This window comes from Gorilla gorilla, chromosome 16 (assembly GCF_029281585.2).
Source record: "Gorilla gorilla gorilla isolate KB3781 chromosome 16, NHGRI_mGorGor1-v2.1_pri, whole genome shotgun sequence".
Lineage (NCBI taxonomy): Eukaryota > Metazoa > Chordata > Mammalia > Primates > Hominidae > Gorilla > Gorilla gorilla.
The window spans coordinates 75148958-75161938 of NC_073240.2; the positions used below are offsets into that span (position 1 = coordinate 75148958).

Sequence of the window (12981 nt, forward strand, 5' to 3'; positions counted from 1 at the left end):
TCATGGGCATGATGGTCAGATTGGGGAAGGGGAAGATTTGGGACCTGCCTCTCCTGACTTCTGGGTGCCCCACCCCACCATACCCAGCCCTGGGGTAGGGTCCTCATAACCACCCTCCCCTCCTCCCCTCCTTCTCCAGTCACTTCTATTATGGGGACTCCCCTAGTTCTGGGCCTTTAATGCACCCCATACACCCCCTCCAGCCAGCTGCTGTCAGGGTACACACTTCCCCAGCCTGGCACCAAGGCCTGCCACGCCACATCTACGCCCACCTCACGGGTCTCACTTCTTCCAGAAAGGCGCCAAGGGGCAACACAATCTCCATCCAGCCAACCTTCGCTGGGGACACTGAATATTTGCTCAATCTTTATTATAAAGCACCCTCCAAGGAGCATGTCACCCCTAGACCTTCTATAGACAGACGGCGGGAGCCTTGGCGGCCTCCCACCAAGCCACCCTATACTTCCCCTCTCCCACCAATACTGGCACCATTCAGTTCCTGCCAAGAGTCTGTTGCCCACATTCCCTTTTGGGGAGTGCCTGCCCCAGCCCACTCACCAATGCCTGCTGAAATCCTGCCTTCAAAGCCTCCTCCTCCAGGCAGCCACCAGAGTTGAGCTCTCCCTCTTCTGGAGCTCCACAGCAGTGGTGACCCTGGTCTGAAGTACTTTATATCAACATGGTTTATGCACTCCTCTGGGGCTCCCTGAGGATGGATCTCCTCCTCCATTTCCCTCAACAATGCATCCAACATAGGCCTGAGCCCAAACTTAGGAGCCAAGGAGTGACTGAGGCCAACACCTGGTTACTATGACAAGTCCCTGCCCCCCAAGGGCCCCCCCTGTGAAAGGGGGGTAGAAGCTGTGCCGAGAGCAACAGGTGAAACACTTGCCTCAAAAGCCCCATTTGTGCCAGCCCAGCTCCTCGGCCATCCCTCCCCCAACTCCATTTCCGTGGTGAGGGAAGGACAGGTGGTGGGAGCAGGCTTGGCAGGGAGGCTGGTTTCTAGCAGGGAGCTCGCCTTCTCCGCTCAGCTATTTCCATAAACCAATTATCGCCGATCATCTCGGGAGATTGAGGCCCTGACTGTCACCAATCCGGCCTGGGCGGCGGGGCGGGGAGCTGGGTGGCTGTGTGGCTCCTAGGCAGGCACCGCGACCCGCGCCATCACCCGGTTGCCATGGGAACGCGCGGCAGGAGCCTAGGCGACACGAGCCTGGGTGGGGGTTCGGAGAGCCGGGCACACCCCGAGTCCTCCTGCACCCTCCCTGTGGCTGCGGCACGTGGGGCGGGAGAGAGGGTGGGGACAGAGAACGCGGGGAGGGGGGAGGGGAAAGCACTTCGCTGCACCCCTCTCCAGCTGGGAGCAGCGCCCGGGCCAGGATGCAGCCTGCGTCCCAGGGCTCCAGACAGGCGAAGCTGCCACCAGCTCGAGGTGGTGCTAATGAGATGCAAATGAAGGGAGAAGGAAGGGCTTCTGAGAATGAAGGCCGAGCTGTCAGGACCTGAAGGGGGCTTTCAGTGCTCACCCCCAACCCCAGGCAGGAACCCCAGAGGGAGGATCCAGACCCTCAGAGGCAATAGAACCTGGAAAGAATTTATATCCCTGCACATCTGATTACAAATAAACAGTAACAAAGCACACAATAGGCATAAGAAAGTTCATGAAAGTTTTCGTTTTGTTCATGATTAATATTTCAATGCTTTTTAAAAATATGTATTTGTGAAGACTTCAATGTAAGACCTGCAACTGTAACACCCCCAGAAGAAAACACAGGGGAAAGGCTCCTTTACATTGGTCTTGGCAATTAATCTTCGGATATGACACCGGAAGTACAGGCAACAGAATCAAAAATAAGTGAGACTGCATCAAACTGAAAAGCTTCTGCGCAGCAAAGGGAATAATCCACAAAACAAAAAGGCAGCCTATGGTATGGGAGAAAATATTTGCAAAACATGTATCTGATAAGGAGTTAATATCCAAAATATATGAGTAACTCATACAACTCAATAGCAAAAAGACAAGTAACCCAATTTAAAAAATGAGAAAAAGACCCGAATAGACATTTTTCCAACAAAGAAATACAAATGGCCAACAGGCACATGAAAAGGTGCACATCACTAATCATCAGGGAAGTGCAAATCAAAGCCACGAGGAGATAGCACCTCACACCTGTTAGGATGGCTGTTCTCAAAAACACAAGAGATAAGTGTTGGTGCGGGTGTGGATAAAAGAGAACCCTTGTACACTGTTGGTGGGAATACGCAGTAAAATGGTGCAGCCATTATGGAGCACAGCATGGAGGTTCCTCAAAAAATTGAAAATAAAACTACCGTATGATCCCGCAATCTCACTACTGGGTATATATCCAAAGGAAACAAAATCAGTATTTTGAAAAGATATCTGGCCAGGCGCAGTGGCTCACGCCTGTAATCCCAGCACTTCGCGGGGCCGAGGTGGGCGGATCACAAGGTCAGGAGTTCAAGACCACCCTGGCCAATATGGTGAAACCCCATCTCTACTAAAAGTACAAAAATTAGCCGGGCGTGGTGGCAGGCACCTGTAATCCTAGCTACTAGGAAGGCTGAGGCAGGAGAATTTCTTGAACCTGGGAGGCAGAGGTTGCAGTGAGCCAAGACTGCACCACTGCACTCCAGCCTGGGCAACAGAGCGAGACTCCCATCTCAAAAAAAAAAAAAAAAGGTAAAAGAAAAAGAAAAGAAAAGATATCTGGGCCTGGTGCAGTGGCTCATGCCTGTAATCCCAGAACTTTGGAGGCTGAGGCAGGTGGATCATCTGAGGTCAAGAGTACCCCTATATTCATTGCAGAATTATTCACAATAGCCAAGATATAGGATCAACCTAAGTGTTTGTTGATGAATGAATGGATAAAGAAAATGTCATATATATATATATATATATATATACACACACACACACACACGTCATATACATATATTTGTATATACTTATGTCATATATACACACACAATTATATATTGTATACATATATATCCACATATAGACAACATATACACAATGGAATATTATTCAGCCATAAAAGGGAGGACGTTCTGTCATTTGCGACAATGCAGATGAGCCTGGAGGACGTTATGTTAGATGAAATAAGCTAGACACAGAAAGACAAATACTGCATAATCCCACTTAATGGAATCTAAGATAAACTCATAGATGCAGAGAATAGAATGGTGGCTGTCAGGGGCTGGGGATGAGGGAAATGAGGAAATGTTGGCCAAAGGATACAAACTCTCAGTTTTGGGATGAGTAATTCTGGGGATCTCACACGCAGCAGGTGACTCTAGTTAATGATACTATATTGTGGCTGGGCACAGTGGCTCATGCCTGTAATCCCAGCATTTTGGGAGGCCAAGACAGGTGGATCACCTGAGGTCAGGAGTTTGAGACCAGCCTGGCCAACATGGCGAAACCCCATTTCTACTAAAAATACAAAAATTAGCTTGGCATGGTGGTGGGCACATGTAATCCCAGCTACTTGGGAGGCTGAGGCAGGAGAATCACTTGAACCTGGGAGGCGGAGGTTGCGCTGAGCCGAGACTGTGCCAGTGCACTCCAGCCTGGGCGACAGAGTGAGACTCCGTCTGAAAAAAAAAAGATACTATATTATGTATTTGAAATGTGCTAACAGTAGATTTTAAGTGTTTTCACCACATACACGAAAGGTAACTGTGAGGTGACAGATGTGTTAACTAACTTGATCATGATGATCACTGCGGAAAGTATATGTGTATCAAATCATCACTGTGTACATTTTAAATACATCTAAATTTTATTTTTATTTGTCAATTATGCCTCTATAAAACAGTGAAAATATGTATATATATTATATATAATTTTACATTCTTTCCAAGCATTTTTTCTCATCTTTTTGCTGCCCCTGTTTTTTGGTACCCTGAGCTTAGTCTCCTGGCTTGGTTTCCTGCCCTCTGCCATCCCATCTTCTCTCACCTGAGGTTGGGGATGGAGATCCTGGGAATCCCTGTCTCAGCCTGGATTCTGTCCTTCTCTCTGGGTTTGCTGCATCCCTAGCAGGCAGGACCACAGTTGCAGGGATCGGGGCAGGGGGAGTAGTGAAGCACAGACCTGAGAGTGCCCCAGAACTGTTCATTCATTCATCCCCTTAGTGGGGAGCTGAAGAGGGTTCAGGCCCAAAGATGGTGCTTCTCTTGTTTGGGGCATGGCCACTTCACCCCTTAAGGAGGCACCAGGCTTGAGCCCATATAGTAATAGGCACATCCTCCAGCCAAAACTATTCCAGACCAGCAGGCACTTGGCTCATCTTGGGGGTCAGCCTGTCTTCATCTAAGCCACTGGTTGGCTTCCAATCTGACCCCACTTCTCCACCAATATAGCTTCTCTGTAGTCACCAGTGACCACCATCTCTGACCCTGCATCCAACGGGCATCTCATCTTTTGCGATCTCTCAGGTAAAGGAAATAATGTATACAGTGGTCCATTGCCAAGACAAAGTGCCTTAAATCAGCTTAGATCAGCAAACTACAGAAGAAACCGGATATACTAGGCCCCTGCTTGGATAGCCAACGCCTGCTTGTCGGCAGCCCCCCACCCTCCCTGCTTAGTTGCCCTCACCAGAACAAGAAGTTTAGTCTAAAATGAAAGTTTATTAGTCTGCAGTCTGCAAAATAGCTCGTTTTGTCTGTTTTTATCAGCCCGCCCAGCTGCTTAGGTCATAAGCCAAATACTTGAGGCTGGGCGCGGTGGCTCACACCTGTAATCCCAGCACTTTGGGAGGCCGAGGCGGATGGATCATGAGGTCAGGAGACCGAGATCATCCTAGCTAACGCAGTGAAACCCCGTCTCTACTAAAAATACAAAAAAAATTAGCCGGGTGTGGTGGCAGGTGCCTGTAGTCCCAGCTACTCGGGAGGCTGAGGCAGGAGAATGGCGTAAATCCAGGAAGTGGAGCTTGCAGTGAGCTGAGATCACGCCACTGCACTCCAGCCTGGGTGACAGAGCGAGGCTTCGCCTAAAAAAAAAATAAAAAAATAAAAACAACTTGAATAGCCCCTGAGCTAACTAGGATTGCAGTGCATTGTGGGCTGCAAAAAATGCAATAAGACAACCCCCCAAAAAAAAAAACAAACTTAAAGCTAACAATCAATAGGTGACATCTGGGAAAACTGTGACCCTGCAGTATTCACCCTATGAGGAACCAGGGGAGAGACCCGTGCACTAGGGGTAAATTGCTTATTGAAACTGTGCTGGGTGTGCCTGCCTATCAGACACCCAATCTTGCAAGACCCACGTTAAAAGTCTCAATTTCGCTGTTCCCTGGGTCTCTGAGTCCATTCTTTGGGTTTGGATGGGTGAATTTGTTTATTACACAGAGGCAGCAGCCCCTCATGACAACTCAGTCCCTTTGAAGCCCTTTCTCCCCCTCCAAGTTACCCCGCTCTCCCACCTTCCCCTATGGCCACATCTCTTGATCTCTTCTACCTGACCTTAAATGTTAGCCTGTCTCAGGTTTCCTCCCTGTGTGGCTCTTCTTTCTCTAGCCTGTACTCTTTCTCCATGTGATCCTACCCCATCCTGGTGTCAGGAATCACATTCTTCCCTCATCCAATCCATCACCAAGTCATGTGCGTGTCTCCCCGTCTCTCGGATTGAGCTGCTTCTCTCCACCAGCTCCACCACCGACTTAGGCCACCGCACTATTTCTCCAACTGCTCTTGGTTCCTCTACTCTTGCTCCCTGAAGATCCCTTCAAAGGCAGGTTACCATTGGGTACTGTGGTGCCATAGTACCGAAGGAACTCAGTGGCTTCCCATTGTTCCCAAAGTAAAGAGGATTCCAGGCTCAGCACGATTGGGTCTTTGCCGGCCCCTCCAGCTCCCCAGCAACACGACCTCCACCTCCCTCTCTTTGCTCCAGCCACACTGGACATCTCTCAGTTCTCTGAGCAAACCCTGTTCCCTCCCACCCTAGGCATTCTCAGAAACATTCTGAGAAACATTCCCAGAAACATTCTCCCTTCCCCTTTTCCCATCTCAGCTGTCCTCACTGATCTCCCAGATGAGGCCAAATCCTCCCTCATTACATGTTTTCATGCGACTCTGTACCAGGATATGTGCTTATGCACTTTATGTGATTATGTGCGTACTCTTTGCCAGTGCCTCCCCATCCCGCCTCCACTGTGCCCCGCCAGTTCCATGGACAACCACCAGGTCTGCTTTGCTCACCATTATATTCCTATCATGAAACACAGTATCTGGAACATAGGAAGCTGTCACTAAATAATCGTCGAATGAATCTGGCCCTGTTTCTAGCTTGCTGTATGACTGTGGGAAAGTTACTTTGTCTTTCAATGCCTGAAAACCTCACCTGGGAACCTGTCTCAAAGGGCTATAGAGATGGTGGTGCTAGACAGTGTGAGATGCTGCAGGTCTAAAGCTCTACAGGGGGAAGGGGGAGTCCTGAGCAGGCTCACAGTGGGCACTGAGACCTATCAGAAGAAAGCCACAGGACAGTGGAAAGAAGCCAGGCTGGGTACAGGAAGACCTAGCATCTGGCCCACTGCCCCTGACTCCCTGTGTGAACTCAGGCCAGTCCTTGCCTTCTCTGAGCCTCAGTCTTCCCATGGCCAGGATGTAAGCTTTGGCCTGCATGCTGCTGCAGGCCTGCCTGGCTGGCTTGTGTTCTGGCCTGGGAAACACTCTCAGTTCTTTAGAGACAACAAGAACCCCAGCTCTGCCACCCGAGACAGATTCTGTGCCCAGGTCTACTGGGCCAGTCTCCAGGCCCAGGGTGTCCCATGACTGGTCTAGGCCTGGCTCAGTGCCCTGGGGCTTGAACAGTACCCAGCACCTGTCACCCAGCCTGGCACAGAGAGACCTGCCAGTCAGAGCACAGCAGGGACCAGGAAGACAGTGGCACTGACAGGCACGGGGTGCCCCAGTGGACAGGATGAGATATGGAAAAGGGGCTAGCCAGGAGATGGCCTGTGGGGTTCTGACCCTTGGCCAAAGGCTGCAAGTCAGGGCTGCCAGCATTGGCAGCTGCTTCTTCGGCTGCCTGCTGCCCAGAGCTAATGAGTGGGGACAGAGCCAGGACTTGAAGGGGAAGGCGCTGCTTCCTCTGTGCATGTGGGGCAGGCTTGGGATGGCACAGGGGAGGTGGCACAGATCAGGGCCAGCTAGAGTCATACTCAAAGGATCCTTGGTTTTCTTAGATAAGCCTGAGAGCCCTGACCCTGGCCCTACACTGAGCTTGACCTTGATCGTAGACTGAGCTCAGCCCTGACCCTGGTCACACACTGAGGCTGGCCTTCGTCACAGGATGAGCTCTGACTCTGGTGATTAATTGAAGAAGATGTTAAAAGTAGGACAATTGTTTGAAATCCTGGCAAGAGGGGGGTTAAAGAAGGTTACAGTTATCAAATACCCACCATACCCCTGAGAAATAAGCTAGGAGTGTATTGTGTGTTTCATACAGTTTAATCGCCACCCAGTCCTATAATTGAGGTATAATATTATCATTAAACCTCATTTTACAGATGAGGTTCCTGAGGCTCAAAGCATTTCCATGACTTGCCCAAGGTCACAGAACTAGTTAGTACCCAAGGGAGGATGCAGGATCCAGGATTTCAAAATCTAAAAGCTCCCTCCACCTCATTCTCTGCCTTGATCTTTCATGCCGTGGTTACCCCTCTTGGAAGGGGGGTTGTTGGGACAGGATGCTAACCTAGACTTCCAGAGAAGATGCAGTGACTAGTGTGGAGACCCATCCTGGGATCTGGAGTTCTCCTTCCTCCCTGTCTGGCTGGGGGCCTTCAGTCAAGGACCCCTGAAGGCAGGGATCTGGGCAGAGTGGGTGGAGGCTCAGAATGACTCACAGGTGACCCATGGGCTTGTCTCAGCAGCCAGAGGGTTGGGCTCAGCAAAAATAACAATAACACAGTGACAGTGATCATGGGATAGTCCCAGGAATAAGGCAGCCCTCACTTGCTGATGATGTTCCACTCGAAGCTCACTGCGAGCTCGGCTATTTACACCCTCTGGTTCTAACGGTGCAGTCCTGGAAGCAGGCTGCGTTATTCCCATGTGATAGTGGAGGAGGCCAAGGCCCAGGGGAGAATGTGGATGTGTCTGAGGTCACATGGCTGGCCAGTGGGAGTGGGGCAGATGAAGATGACTATTCCCATCTGGCCGCTGGCTCCTACAGAGGCCAAGGCTCCTTCTCTTCCAGCAGGATCCCCATGGGAAAAAAGACAAGGGTGGGGAGCAGGCCTGGGGTGAGGCCTGGGAACCAGGGTCTTCATCTACCCTGCAGGGCCCCCACACCATGGTTTGATTTTCCACCCACACCTGCCCGCCATGACATCAGTTCCCGGAGACTCAGAACCTCAGAATTTTTGTTCAGTGAGAACTTCCCTTTGTCCCAGGGTTATAAACACAGCTGGTGTCAGTGGTTGAAGGATGGTTGGCCTGAGACCCATCCCCAGCCAGACTGAAGCCATAAGGATTCTTTCCAGATGTTCTCCCATCTCTGCCACCTGGGGCCCCTAAGGTGTTCTCATGCCTGAAATCCCCATTCAGACTCAAGAAGCATGAGTTCTCCCCCACGGGCTTCTTCTGGAATCCTGCATAACAGCCTCAGAGGGCATTCATGGGGGAGATTTGGGGCCATGAGGCAGGCCAGAGGGGGCCTTCCTGGTGTCCTCATTGCATCCTGCATGGGCTGTCTCCTCTGCTTACTCCTGAGCATGGGCAGAGTGGCTGACAGCCTCCTCCTCCCTCCCTGGTCATCATGAGCAGCCAGGAGGCTTGGTGATCCCTCCAGGCTTTATGCAGCTTCCCTCTCCCTAGCCTGGCCCCCGTGGGTCCCAGGGTCAAATGCCACAGGGTCTAGCTTGTAGTGGAGTGAGGGAGGCCATTGAGCAGGGGCTGGGGCTCTGGGCACCGATTAGGCTCCTCCTACCTCTGTGTGTTCCCTGATTCTGTCATCCTTCCATGCACACACTTAAGTTTCCAGCAGAAGGAGCTGCCCTGGAATCCCGTTGATCTCCTCGTTCCCCCCTCCTTCTCTGAGGCTCCCCCTATCCATCCAGAAAACTGTGAGATACTGAACACCATTGTCAGGGAGAAGCTGAGCTCAGAGATGCTTAAGGGATGTGCCACACAGTCAGCAGCAGTGCAGCCAGGAGCCAGAATTTAAAGTCAATGTCTTCAGGGCCAAGCTACTTATGCAAATCCTGTAGTTCCTGGCATGTGATGCAATAGAGAGAGGAAGCAACTGTGGCAAACCAGAGAGCACCTGGTTCATTCAGAGGAGTAGCCCCTGCCCCTCCCACTGATCTCTACATGGAAGAACGAGGGCATGGGTGGTCAACCCTCTTCATTTTTGTTTATGTTTCATTATTAGGTTTTTTTTATGTGTAGAGATGGGGTTTCACTGTGTTGCCCAGGCTGGTTCAAACTCCCAGCCTCAAGTGATCCTCCCACCTTGGCCTCATAAAGTGCTGACATCACAGGTGTGAGCCACCCCGGCCAGCCTCTCTCAATTTTATTTATTTATTTATTTTATTTTTTGAGATGGAGTCTCACTCTGTCGCCTGGGCTGGAGTGCAGTGGTGCAATCTCAGCTCACTGCAACCTCTGCCTCCCAGGTTCAAGAGACTCTCCTGCCTCAACCTCTTGAGTAGCTGGGATTACAGGCGCGCGCCACCACTCCCAGCTAATTTTTGTATTTTTAGTAGAGATGGAGTTTCAACATGTTTGTCAGGCTGGTCTCGAACTCCTGACTTCATGATCTGCGCGCCTCAGCCTCCCAAAGTGCTGGGATTACAGGCGTGAGCCACTGCGCCCGGACACCTCTCTCAATTTTTAAAGAGAAACCAGAAATCCAAATGTTTGTGTAAAATCAGCCAAGTTTTACTTTCAGCCCAAACACCTCTGGTCAGTGAGGATCTCTGGGCCCCTCATTGTTCCTCTCCTGAACCCTCAACCCAACTCGGTCACCACTGGTGCCTCCAGCTTTGCTGACTGGTCTCCCTCTGCCAGGGGAGTGACCTCCCAATGGCTGTGCATCCTCCACACATGTATAAGTAGGCATTCTCCTTTCTTGAAGCCCCTTCTTTCCTCGCCTCCAGGACAACCCCCTCTCCTGATTTTCTCCCCTGTCTCTGTCCACTCCACTGTGGGATACTTTTTGTCCCAGTACCCTGCGAATGTCAATGCTCCTGGTTTAGTCCTTGGCCTCTCCTCTGCATCTCTACCCTCCTTCTTTTTTTTTTTTTTTTTTTTTTTGAGACGGAGTTTCACTCTTGTCACCCAGGCTGGAGTGCAATGATGTGATCTCAGCTCACTGCAACCTCCACCTCTGGGGTTCAAGCAATTCTCCTGCCTCAGCCTCCTGAGTAGCTGGGATTACAGGCCTGTGCCAACACACCCGGCTAATTATTGTATTTTTAGTAGAGACGGTGTTTTGCCATGTTGGCCAAGCTGGTCTCGAACTCCTGATTGCAGGTGATCCACCTGCCTCGGCCTCCCAAAATGCTGGAATTACAGGTGTGAGCCACCATGCCTGGCCTCTACACTTTTTAAGAGATCCCCCCTCACCTAGGCATCCTGCTTTCCCCCCATCCTGAAAGCCCCAGAATCCCTGGATCCAGCCTCTCTCCTGAGCTCCAGTTCCATAGACCCACCTGCCAATATACGTCTCCACTCAGACTCAGCCTTCCTCATTGATCTCCTCATCCTCCCTCCTTCTCGAAACCTGTGAGATACTGAGCGCTGTTATCAGGGAGGAGCTGAGCTCAGAGATGCTTAGGGGATGTGCCACACAGTCAGCAGCGGTGAGCCAGGAGCCAGGACTCAAGCCCACGACTGGTGAGCCTGAACACAAAGCTGTCTCTCTGGTCTTCAGCAAGCCTGGCCTGGGAATGCTCAGGAGGCCCTGGGGTTTTATCCCTGGGAGGGCAGGCTGTGGCCTACCCCTTCCCTGTTCCCATACAAAGGTGGGGACAGAGGAGCGACTGGCCCTGAGTGAGGAGAGGAGCTAGTGGGCATGGCCCCCTCCCTCTCCTGTCGACTTCCCAGCAGTGTGCTCCTGCGGTGCCCTGTGGCGTTGGAGGAGTGGGGCCTAGGGACTAGCCAGAGACTGTGGCAGGGACTCCCAGGATGGTCAGTGTGGCTAACGAAACCAGACCTCGATCCCTCCACAGCACCCTGGAATGGGACAGAGAGACCAGGGGCCAGGCTGGACCGAGGCGCTCAGTGCCCCCTGGGCCTGGAGGCAGCCCAGTTCCCCCACTTTCCCCCCACAGCTGGGTTCTGCTTCCCCACTTTGGGGGCACACTCGGGACAGGACTTGGGATCTGAACCCTCCTCCCAGCCAAAAGCTATTTCCAGGACAGTCCTGAGGAGCTGCCACTGACTCAGCAGCCTGGGCCAGTGAGTTGGCCTGGCAGAGTTGGAAAGGAGGGGCTGCCACTGTCCCACCTGATTTTCCAGTGGTCTGTCCCTTCTTCTTTCTTTCAGCAAACACCTGCTGGGCCCCACTTTGCCCAGGCAGTGGGAACTGAGCTCCAGCAGCGACAAGACAGGTCCCTGCCCTTGAGGGGTGAACAGTCTAGTAGCGGTGGTGAGGGTGGGGAGGCGCCAGGAATCATAATGCTGTCCCCACTCACTCATCCTTTGCCCACAGTCTCCCAGGAAGGCGGCCATCCAGGCTCCAGTCGCCAGCACTAGGGTATCGGAGCCCCTCAGGAGGCTGGGCTCTGTGTCTGAGCCAGGGAGTGGCCCCAGACCTCAAAACGTGGACTGAACACCACACGAGTTAAGCAGGGAATGAGAATCAGAATGACAGGAATCAGAAGAGTCCGGTGATTTCTGTGAGGTCAGGAAGTTCGACTTTATGTCTGGCCCACGTTCCTCCTGCCCTAAGGCTGCATACGTGAGAAAGAGGGTACTCAAAAGAGTGGCTGTTCAGAGTGACTGAACCATTGAGAGGATTCCACGTCCTGGCAAGTCCTGCTGGGTTGTCTCATCCAGGCCCACACCTTCCAAGGGGACTGTCATTGCCTCCCCATAGGACTGTGGTGTTGACTGACAGGTCCACCCATTGCAGCCTAAGAAGGTGGCTCCCAGGGCCCCTCACCAGCTATGCCACAGGACAGGACACGGCATGACACTCCAAAGGCTGACAGATGGTGCAGACAGCAGCCCTTCCTGACCCTGCATCACCTCCAGCCTCAAAAAGAGCAAAAAAGTATCTCTGGAAAACAAGGAAATCCCCTTCCCAGAAGAGAGTAGAAGGTGCAACAATGCCCAGAACACCGGCACTTGAGGCTGACTTTGGGCCATCACAAAGCTCTGTGGGCTGTGGCTTTCTCCTTGTCTGCCGTGGGTGGAAAGGAGGGGTACCCACACTTTTGGATGAAGTGTGAGTAGTGGTGGGGTGGAGGAGCAGCATCCTTGTTTGACAGGAAGATCTTTGCCTTTGCTAGAGTGCTTCTCAGAGTTTCTCGGAAGGTGCCCTTTCTTTTTCCCAGAGCAGCCCCCACGCCCTGCAGGCAAGGGCAGGGGAAGAGCCGGGCCCTCATGGACTGGGAGCTGCTGGCCTCCAGTTGGTGCCCTCCTTACTCCAGAGTCAGTTATTCTGTAAACTGAGGCCCACCTGCAGTGTTGTAGCACCATCAGCAATTAGTGATGCTTCATTAGAGTCCAATTAATAAATGAAACCCAGGATGAGAGTCCCTCGCGTTGCTGAGAATAACAACCCCGCTCATGCCTTAAGTGGCAGCCTCCTGGGGCTCAAAACCCACAAGGACCAGCTGCCTTGCCTTCAGCATGGGGCTGGGGGAGGCAGCAGCATGGACTTGGGGTCTTGTCAAGGCTGTTGTCTGGTGAAGCGGGGGTGAGGAGAGAAGGGAGCTTCAGCACTGACTCCCTGCCTCAGATCTCAGCTCCTCTTTGAGGAGT

General features: G+C 52.0%; 1 protein-coding gene across 6 annotated transcripts in view; it reads left to right on the forward strand.

Moving 5' to 3' along the window:
- The window catches only part of CCDC33 (coiled-coil domain containing 33), a 101360-nt gene that overhangs the window by 8166 nt on the left and 80213 nt on the right, over positions 1–12981 (forward strand). The window lies entirely within an intron of this gene.